This window comes from Nelumbo lutea, chromosome 5, assembly GCF_056320005.1.
Source record: "Nelumbo lutea isolate HS-2025 chromosome 5, American lotus-T2T, whole genome shotgun sequence".
NCBI lineage: Eukaryota > Viridiplantae > Streptophyta > Magnoliopsida > Proteales > Nelumbonaceae > Nelumbo > Nelumbo lutea.
The window spans coordinates 150,222-161,792 of NC_142688.1; the positions used below are offsets into that span (position 1 = coordinate 150,222).

General features: G+C 34.5%; 1 long non-coding RNA gene across 1 annotated transcript; it reads right to left on the reverse strand.

Moving 5' to 3' along the window:
* Positions 1 to 10,829: 10,829 nt before the first annotated feature.
* Positions 10,830 to 11,571, reverse strand: LOC148849663 (uncharacterized). The gene is made up of 2 exons (XR_016098623.1): positions 11,451 to 11,571; positions 10,830 to 11,335 (listed from the first exon to the last, which is right to left on the reverse strand). It is a non-coding gene; the product is annotated as an uncharacterized LOC148849663 (long non-coding RNA).

An 11,571-nucleotide genomic window follows, 5' to 3' on the forward strand; every position in this document is an offset into this window, starting at 1 on the left:
CATCTTTTTATGACAAATAATTTAACACAAATAATCCAATACATGTCATCAAATAGAAATACAACACATTAAGGAAAAAACACTAATTGTTTTGCCCATATTATTTTAATTTTCCTTGGTCGAGGGCAAATGACTCTCAAGTTTAATACTCTATCATCCGGAACATGATTTCATCTTACACTAGTTTTATTTGTCTACATGCTTACGAACCAACATTAAGTATTATTTGAGAAACATTATGGAGCATTCCTCCCCCACCTTCAATTAGTGCTTCTAATACCAAGAAATTATTCAAATATTTATCTTGTGTATGTGGCAACTTAATGAAGTTGTACAATACACAATATGCAAAAAACAATTCATATTTGCGTATGAATTGGATATGGTGGTATCAACTTTAAGATTAAAAATCTTGCTTTTAGGATGCCAAGTAATGTTCTATAACATTTCTTAATGAAGAATGTAGATAGCTGAATTGTTCTTCGATAGTTTTAGGATGACTGCCTCTTCCCATGGAGTCTTTTAAATGGTATTTCTTAATACATTAAAGGGACAAAACCTAGGCATATTTGCATATCCTTAATTAATCACATAGGATTTTCTTATATTGAACAAAAAAGAAATTAATGTTACAAATTTCAAATTATAATTATATCACTAAATAGTTGCAACTTAATAAACCTATAGGGGTAAGGGGAGCAAGTTTATAAAGTCTTGAACTGTTTTTAAGAATAATCTCAAGTAATGAGTAACTCTATCTTATCTTGCCACGACAGAACATACAAATTGAGCATGCACATAGGGTTGTTAATGGTTCGGATTTGGTTCAAGACAGGGTACAACCATTCTAAATCGATTGCTAAAATTAATAGACCCAGAGTCGAACCAGACTCTAATAGTTCTATAAAATTAGAACCAGTACTGGCCCCGCTGGTTATCGAGACAATAAGGTCTGGCCTGATAAGAACTAATTAAATTAAAAATTGCTAAAATTCATAGTTTTTTATAAACAAAAAACATTTTATTGAATGCCTAGATAACAGAGACGAAATGCCAAGTAATAAAGCAAAGAAAACACAATAGACAATTTAGTAACTACACTCTATAGACGATTAAACCAATTACTCGCTACTAATATGTTTGTTTTAATCAATTTCACCTAATATGTTTGTTTTACTATTACAAAATGGTTCATTTTTAGACCTTAATTACTTGGCAAGGCTGGCATCACCAATGAATAAGTGTCTATTCAATTTCAATTGTTTGTCTTTTTTAATCAAAGGAAGAAAATCCATATGAACAAGTCTATTTGTCTCTGCAGCCAACGAGAAAGGCAACTACAACTTAGGGCTTAGTCTCCTCTTTGTTTGAATCGTCTTTGTAGAAGTTAGCAAGTTCAATCATCATATTCAACCAACCAACTATAGAACTTGGTCACTAGTGTTCAAATTGTTTACTTGGGTTGAAGGCTTGAAGAACAAGCACTCCAGAGTCATGATTCTTCTTCTTCTTCAAACAATCAACTTATTGAACATCAAATGATGGTGGAAAACACTCAAACACAATTATTCTTTTAGTCGAACTTGGAAAAGAATGAAGAAAGAGTTCTATCTTGTCTAATGTCTAGAATCCTTCCTCCTCTTTAACGACAATGTCAATGAACAACGAAATGGGAATGGGAAGATAAAACATGGTCGATTAGGGTTTGTTTTACATCTTCTCATTCTTGTCTTTTATATTGACTGCCATATTTACAATTATAAACATTACTATAATTGTAAATATCAAGAATGCCATGAAAGTATGAAGACAATAATAGGTACTTGTCTTATTAATAAATATTTAATTGGTTTTGGGTCTTAGTAAATTTGGAAAAACCATAACTAGTCACAAACCAATAATAATTAGGACATACAATAAAGAATTGAAACCAACAAAATGGGATAGAACTCTAAACCAGAACCAACATAATTGGTTCAGTCGATTCAATTTTTTTAAGTAGAATCAACCCATTGACAACTCTACATGTACACATCACATTTTGAGTTTTCGTTGCTTTTCTTACTTAAAATGAAACTTGATTAGTAGTTAGCACACATGCATGAAATGTATACAACATAATTCTACAAGAAATATATATATATAGATGCATGTTACTAAAAAATAAATTATTATTAAATGAGGAGAGTGTAGATTGTTACTTCTAATTAACTATAGATGATACTTAAAGTTGTTTAGAATCTAAAGCAAAACAATATTAAGGTTTTTCTAATCACATAATCTCTTTTCCATATTCATATAAAGCCTTTAATATAAAATTAAAGTGTTAAAATGTTGTTTCCCTGAATGCTGAAAATAATAAGTTGTATCTTGAAGTGACTTATTTTGACCAATTGTCTTCAATGTCATTCCTTTGTCATTAGTAGAGACATATCAATTATTTTTTACTAAACCCTTTCTTTTAGAAAACCTACCAAAATTGATGAATAGGTATAAGCGCATCTTAAATATGTTTAAACACCTTTGAAGTTGTTCAAAATGACATTATACAAATTGTTTGATCTAATTAGTGTATCATCATGATAAGATGTTTTAGGAATAATATTGTTGTGCTCTTACACTATTATACACAATAGTTTCATCTTAAGATGCTCTAATTTTTCCTCTTCATATACAACTACTACAATTGTATCCAATAATTGTTCCCAAATTATAATATAATCCATTCTTATTTGAACACAAGCCAATGTTTAATAATCAATAAGAAATAATGCTATGCACAATGTGAAAAAAAATCCAATAATCAAATTATCTTTAAAGCAATCAAATATATAAAGCAATCCATGATCTCATTAAAATCCACTTATCAACTTCTTTCTAAAGTAATAAAATTCATTATCCAAATCCAATGTGTCCAAGTACGAAATAAAAATCCATTCATTAACTTCATTAAGTTATTCAACTTTAATAGATTCTGCCATCTTTTCACCAATGTCAAATATATATATATTTTTAACTTTCCTACATAGTATTTGAAATGGAGATTTCAATAATATCAATGGTAGAATTATCACATTCATTAATTTGAGGATGTTGAACATTTTCATTAGATTGATCAATTTTAGTGTCATTTGCTTGAGATCTAGGGAGATTATACCCTATGTGCCAATGATGTAGTAAATTGATTAGTAGGAGGTCCCCCTAAATATAGACGATTGTATGTTGGACAACTCATGGTGTGGAATCTCTTACCATGGGATTAACCTAATAATCTAGACAAGGGATATAAATTATATTCAAAACCAAGTTGTAAATAATATAAAGTCATTGTAAAAAATATGTTTGTTATATTGCTAAATTACTGTCATTTGTTTTTAATGATGCTATGACCATATGTTTTTCATCATCCCAATCAAATCTTGTTTGTCCAAATCTCAATTTTGAAAACTTCTTGTACCTACACTTTAAATCTTGAATCTTATTGTTAAAGGCCTCTATGTTAAACTTCAATCCAAGTTTAGCAAAAAAAATTATTTTTAATTTCATTCCATGCATTGATCTTTAAACACTATTTAATCATCCCCCTCCCTTTAGATTTGTTCAACTAATAAACTTAAGTCCAATTAGCTTGACTAATTGATGCATTATCATATGTAATGTTGTTTCTTATACTAGTAGACATCTATTTTGGTATCATTTGTAAACCAATTAAAAGAAAAAAAAGAATTGCAAGAATTAGATGATATAACCCAATAAAATATGTTTACACATACTAACATCCATTTAATGGGTAGTGATACCATATTTGTTATGGTTATGTCCTTGAGTAAGCTAAATTGAATGGTGGGCTAGGCCTAGGAATACTACTACTTCACATGAATAAATCATTTTCAGTTAAGATGTAGATAATATGACAAAACTAAGATTAACATGATACACGCTATTTATCAAAACAAAGAATTCATTCCAATAAAAAATTCTAAAAAAAGTTGTTTTCAACAATGAAACACTAATGATTACAATATTACCTTTCCATTTAGGAATCATAATTGATTCATGCAATTTGAATTGCAGGAATGAACTAAAATAGATAAAATGGTTGAACCTCAAAACAAGTCAAGTGTATGGTTACAAATTATAGGAGATGGACTTGATATTAGACATTGTACATCTTGTATATCTTATAAGTTCTATGGAATTTCTCTCTTGGAAGACCCCAAAATTTGCCAAATAGATGAGTGGCTCCATAAATTTTACAAATATGATGGGTTATCTTCTAAGCTCTAACCTGTTTTCTACTTTCATTGGTTATGAACCCAAATAAGATAAGTGGAGATAAGGGAAATAAATTAAGTCTTAAACTCCATTTGATAATATGATTTTCTCAACTTAGTTCAAAATCACTTGACTTAAACATCCTAGAGGAAAAGAGTAATCCACTCAACAAACCATGGTGCCGTCAAGAATTTAAGCATTTAACATTGACATAAAACTTCTTAAACACATGCATATGGAACTATTTTCTTGAGTTGGAATCGATATGGGAGGAATGATTAACATCTTTTCATTTGATTAGTCATAGTGGACATTGTTGAGAAGAGAAGGTTAACGTATACAACACTCTTCTCCAAATGACTTGGAGTAGGCGGGTACTTCATAACAGCCATTGATTGTCAAAGTCATACTAATACAAGTTCAATTGCAAATTTGCACTCATCCCTATCGTTTCCATTCTAATTCATTTTGTTAACTCTTAGTCTTCCATCCCTTGTAGAGTATTTTCCAAAGTAACATAATGCCGAGGAATCCATTTGATCAAGCAATTAAGGTCTTTTAATATTTGACTGCAACCATTTTACATCTATTTTACATCCATTTTAACCACTAGTGAAGGGCCAAGGCTGAACAACATAGATATGTGTGCAAGACATGTTTGGTGTTTGTCTTTTTTGGCATCATACCAATTTACTTTTGTCTCACTCAAGTAAATTCAAATTGACATTGTAATGATGCAATTTTCCTCACACATTAAAAATTATGTTAAACATTCGTTTTCTCTAATTATTCTAAGTTTCATTAGATCTACTTGAAAATAGGATTTCAATTAGGGAAGGCTCACTATGTACTTATGGAACTAACAATAGAAAATAAAGATAATGGTTTCTAACCCAATATAATTTTATTATTACATAAAAACTGAGATGACAAGCTATATAGACCTTGCAAGAAAACAAATCCAATACAAATGTTTATAAGGTGATTGTTATTGGAGATTTTTATTTGTACTTAAAGATACTAGAAGAAAAAAAAGTTTCTTAAAACTATTTGATGTAGGCGCACATGGCAGGCCCAATGGTGTGACCGCACATGGAAGACTGAGGATAGTGATGCGTGGCGCAAGGCAGATTGCATCCTTGCCATCACTTATAACTAACTCCAGGTGACTTCAGCTATAAATAAGTGGCATCACAATGAGGTAAGACATCTTGGCATTCATTGCTCTAAGCTCCCTAGCTATCTGGTGACCCCGTCTGAGCTATCTCTACTCAGGTCTCGCCCGACCCTTTTGCTACACCCTTGCTAACTTGGTCGTTGGAGCCTCTGCCCTTGGGATAACACTTGGGGCCTTTGATGTGCTTTCTCCCCTAGAGGTCAGATCAATAGGCCCTCAGCCTCGAAAGATATTGGCTAACATAAGCAAAATTACATTGTTTCCCTCGGCCCATTCCAGGTAGAAACATTACTAATTCAAGCCCAATAACAAACATTAAAAAGGTGTTGCCTCAGAAATAGGGGTTCAAGTTAGGCGGGTTGGATCGGGTTTATGGTCAACCCAGGCCCGAGCCTGGCCTGAGCTCGAGGTCAAGCCCGATTTTCCCAACCCAAGCCTATCTCGCCCTATAATTTGATGCATTCGGGTTGGGTTTGGGCTTGGGCTAGGCTCGGGTTGGTCAATGAACCCACTCTAAAATTATACATATTAAATGTATTTATGCAAATATATATTCATATATTTATGTATGCATGTAAATATGTATACAAAATATCTATACAAATGTTATATATACAAATATGTATGTATATATATGTAAATATGTATGCAACATTTACATATATACACATACATATGCATAAATGTATATAATTGGTCCGAGCTTGGCTACCTAAGGTCTAGGCCTGAACTTGGCCCGAAAAATAAAAAAAAACTGACTTCTTGGGCCTGAGTCCAGCCCAAGAACCGAAAATCCAAGCCCAACCTGTTTAAAATTGTAGACCCTTGCATTGCAAATTTACAACAATACCAATATATGACTTGTAAGAGATCAAATGACAAAATATTGATAAGGAAAAGAGAATATAACTTTCATGTTTCAAGTGGTTTCAATACATAATATGGGAACAACCTCTAATGGTGCTAGTTTATTATTATTATTATTATTATTTTATTATTATTATTATTATTATTATAGGAACATAAATTACAGGATGTTCACATTTAGTGGTGAAATAATAGAAGGGGTGGTACTTGGAATTTTCTACTCCAAGAAAAATCCTTAAAAATCAATGTCTTGGAGATCCAACTCTAGATTATTAACTATGGTAGTAAATCCATAACTACATACTAGGATGAACCCTAACCTTAAGGAATTATTTGGGTGTGGAGAAAATTATATACATTTAAACCCTAATTGTAAGGAACTAATTAAGCATGGAGAAATAGACATTTAAAATCTTAATGCATTAATGGAATTTGCAAAAAGAGCAAGGACGATAGGTTATACCTGAACATGGCAAAGAATGACTAGTATTTAGCCTCATCCAAGACAAAAATATGGAATAGTACCTGTGAAGAAGAAGAGGAAAAAGAAATGCGTGGAATAATGAAAAAAATGGAAGATGTGAAGATTTCTGGTAAGTTATACTTCTTTTATTTATTTGATTCCTAAATGTCAGGATCCGAAATCTTGTTCAGATCTCAGGCCTATCAGCTTAGGCAATTTTTGTTATAAAATTATTGCTAAGATTTCAACTTACAAACTGTCAAGTATTTTAGAGAAATTCTTTAGAATAGGGGGCTTTTATCAAGGGAAGGAATATTGTAGACAATATATCTCTAGTCTAGGAACTAGTAGATGATATTGACAATATATATATATATATATATTTGAGGAAATGTCATTATCAAATTAGATATGGCCAAGGCTTATGATAGACAATTGAAATTTTATTTAGAAGGTTCTCATATTTGGCTTCAACATCTCGTGGGTTGTGATGAAAACAGTAACAAATTGTTGGTTTTAGCTTGTATGGAATGACAAGGGACCCACTTTCCTCATATTTGTGTAGCCTCTAGTGGTTGTCCAAAAATAACTCACTCTTTATGCGGATGCACGATAATCTTCACTAGAGGTTCTAAGAGAACCTTGGAAAAAGTGATGAGGATCCTCCATCAATATGAATATGAATCCATTTTAGGCCAAATGATAAATAAACAGAAAAGTTGTTTTTTCATGGCCAAAGAAGCATTGACATTCCGGGTTTATATTATTGAAAGAGCAATAAGTTTTCTTCATAAGAAGCTTCCATTTACTTATGGTGTTCCTATGACAAAAGGTCGGCTTAGAGCACTTCACTTTGAGGATCTTCTTTTGAAAGTTACAACAAGTTCTCGGGGTGGAAAAGGAAGGTTTTGCTGTCAAGAGGTAAACTTGTCTTTATTAGACATGTTCTTGCGAGTTTCTTCATCCACATTCTCACTACTATTGCAACACCAAAGGGTGTTTTAAGAAGGTTAGAGAGTTCTCTAACCTTGCTTTGGTCTGATGAAAAACAAGAAAGTTGACATGCTTGGGTGGCCTGGAGCAAGATCACTCTTCCTTATAATGAGTGGGGACTGCAAATTTGAAGTATTATGGAGGTTGATCAAGTTTTTCAATTGAAATTGTTACCAGTCAAAATGGACTTGGGGCAACATTGTCAATTCGCTCCCGATCTGAGGTGCTGTTGAATGGTCTAAGGTCCAGAGTGGCTGGGGACTATTAGGCTAGTCCTGCAAAGAGTGAAGGAGAACGTTAGAGGCCTCAAGTGGATACTCGAAGCAGAGACTCTGATGGTCAAATTAGTACTAGGAGGTGTGAGGTGGACGAGGCTTGAGGTGTGAACACTCAGATGTGGCCACGGAGGTGGTTAAGAGTTCTCAAGAGCTTGCTCTTGAGACTAAGTTCCAGTCTTGTAGGTGTAGATGTTTTTACCTTGAGAGAGTGGCCCCCTATTTATACTTGAGGCTAAATGGAGGTAGGTGGGCTCAGGTGGTCCGGATGAGATCCGTGCACAGGGAGCGCGGTCATCCAAGGTCGCCAAGTGCGGCCGCGCTATTAGTTCTAGAGTGCACGCCGAACTCTGTTCTGCGTACACCCTAATTGGGTCCGCTCAGAACTCTGCCGCCTAACAGACGCAGGCCCGCTATTGGGCAAGGGCAGATGCGCCTACTTGTGGAGAGCCCTTTTAACTCAATCTCTTTGGTCTCTATTAAAGTACTTAGATTTAGTTAGAGGGTTGATGTGTCTGATAGGTGAGGGAAATGTTAATTTCTAGCTTGATATAATGGATGGAGTGTGGCCCTTTAGTAGATTTGTGCATTAATCTAGGGGAGGTAGATATTACTGTCAAGATCAAAAACTTGTTGGATGAAAATGGAGTTTGGAATTTAAATGCAATTAGCTTACCCAAAGAGATTGGAGAAAATCAAATCAACAAAGATCCAATTGAACAATGAAAAAGACAAATTATTTGGATGGATAGTAGTGATGGAAAATTTTCAACCAAAAGTGCTTGGAATTGGTTGCGGTTCTCAGCTATTTGGGTATAAGGCTGCCAATTGGACTGGATTTGGTCCAATCCAGTCCAGTTCAACATTGGTCCATTTACAAATGGACTGGATCAAATCCGGTCCAAACCCATACAAATTGGATCCAGTCCAGTCCAATTGAAATGCAAGTGGACTGGATTGGACCCAATCCAGTCCAATTGGCAGCCTTATACCCAAATAGCTGAGCCAATCCAGTCCAAATTAAATGTATTCCTCAAAAAATGTTTTTCCTACTTAAAAATCAACATAAAAGGATATGATTTCATTTCAAACAAGCAGTTTACTTTATCATTTGATCTGATTTGAAAGTCATTAAAAGTCAACATAAAAGGATATGATTTCATTTCACACAAGCAGTTTTCTGCATCATCTGCTGGTTCAGTTGTGGGTCACTACCATTAACGTCTCAGTAAACCTTCTCATCTCTGTGGCTCTATAGTAATCAATTATCAGGGATGATACCAGAATCTATTGGGAGTTTTACTAAATTGGAAGAACTCTATCTTACTGAGAACCAGTTAGTTGGAGTTCTGCCTGAGAGCCTAAACAATCTTCAGTTCCTTGCTTACTTGGATGTCCGTTTGAACAGACTTGAGGGCAAGATAAAGTTGGGGGGTTCAGGTAGTTGCAGGAATTTGCAGGAGTAGGTCTTGACTTACAATCAATTTGATGGAGAAATACCATTAGGCTTGGGCAATTGCAGTGGCTTAAGATTCTTGGCAGCTCTGGGTGATAAATTAACAGGTCAGATCCCCTCTTCCTTTGGATTACTAACTAAATTGGAGCTACTTTACCTCAATGAGAACTCTTTGTCAGGGGTAATTTCACCAGAGATTGGGACTTGTAGTACCTTGAAGGTTACTCTTGTAGAAAAACCAACTCGAAGGCAAAATTCCAAGTGAGTTGGGATCTTTTGAGTAAATTAGAGGAACTTGCGTTGTTTACAAACAGATTGACTGGAGAGATTCCAAAGCATTTGGAAGATTCCAACCCTCAAATATCTCTATGTCTATCAGAACAATTTGTTTGGGGAATTACCTTTTGAGATTCCAACCCTCAATGTCAGTGATGATGAGACAGAAAAGGGCCCTAATGCCGCAGAGGCCTTGAGGGCTCAGGTGAATACTGAAGAAAGAGATGAGCAGACTTCAAGTTCAAGTGGAAGCAGTGAAAACAACAGTGAGAGTGGGAGTGGGAGTGGGAGTGGGAGTGGGAGCAGTAGCAGTGGAAGTGAAGCGGGTGATGAAGATTCAGTCAATTCTATCTGAAATATCAAAGTAAGGTGGGGTTAACTTTTATTTAAACACCCCAAATAACGGGTCTTAAGATGCAACAAAAACAAAAATGTTCTCTGCAATCGGTCAAAGGGAAAAACAGAAAAAACAAGTAAAGTGTCCCTCCATGTTAGGGAGCATATTTGGATCATGCAGGAATATTTGTACAGGGTGCTTTAGTGATTTTTACCTGCATTTGTATGGTCTCCAAACTCCCATTAATATCTTTTCATGTCTTTTATAACTCTGGCTTGTAGAATTTGACATAGAGTAGTAGTCCACAGTAGTCAATCCCTCATATACCATCACATGGCTGATATCTACTTCCACAGGCTCTCTAATGAGAGCAACCCTTCAGAGCTATTTTCTATTCTATGTACTTGCCAACACATGAACTTACCTTAGAGATCAAGTGTAAGACACCATATGCATAGACTTCACTTAAAATGAAAGAGTAAAAAGCCCAAATTGAAAAAAACAAATTTAACATCTGAAAGTATAGGCATCAAAGGCTAGAGTATAAACAGGAAAATCAATTATTTTAGGAAAAAAAACATAAAATCTAATTAGTGATTATATTTTTTTTGTTAGGTATGTTAAAAAACAAATTTATTGTTCATGGTCCAATCAGTGAAGCGGGTTTTTCAATTATATATCCAACCTAATTTATTGTCGTAAAAGAAATAGAAAGCCTAACCCAAATGATTAAAACCTCGTAATCCCAAACAATAGTTAAATATATGTACAGGGTCATTAGATAACTGTGAATACAGTTGGGCAAATGTTCAAAATATCACAATGTATCAGTGCATATCATACGATATGTATCCCTATTTACTAGGAGATAATAGATCTCCATAAACCCCTCTCAACGTAACTGTCAGTTTCCCTTTGGAAACTCTCATTTTTCATATCATGAGTGTTTATACAATGAATCATGCATTTGGCTTTCTAAAACAGAAAAGGAAAATATAAGAAAATAAAATAAAAAATCTGAATAAATCTATCACTCTTTTAACTGAATCATGCATTTGGCTAGAATAACTCCCATAGGTACCCACAGTAGCACAGCCGACACGTTTAATGATGTAGGCCTTGCCACTGCCCATTCGTCGTGGAAGATTAATGGCTTCGGATAATCCTTTCTTGGCAAGGATGGGGCCTTCTCCTCCACCGGAACAAAGTATACTTCCTGCAAGTGACAATGGCTCAAATGTAGGGGAGAGAGTGAGAGCGAGCGAGAGAGAGAGAGAGCACATGGCATCAGGCATGGTGAAATAACAAAATCAGGTGATCAAATGAAATACCACCGTCCGCCGATGAGACTGAGGATGGAGCGATGGAGGAGCGGAGGCGCTGAACCCTAACCTTCGAAAGCTTCCACACTTGATGCTTCAAAGTTCAAACGAATATGAACATTGAGCGGAG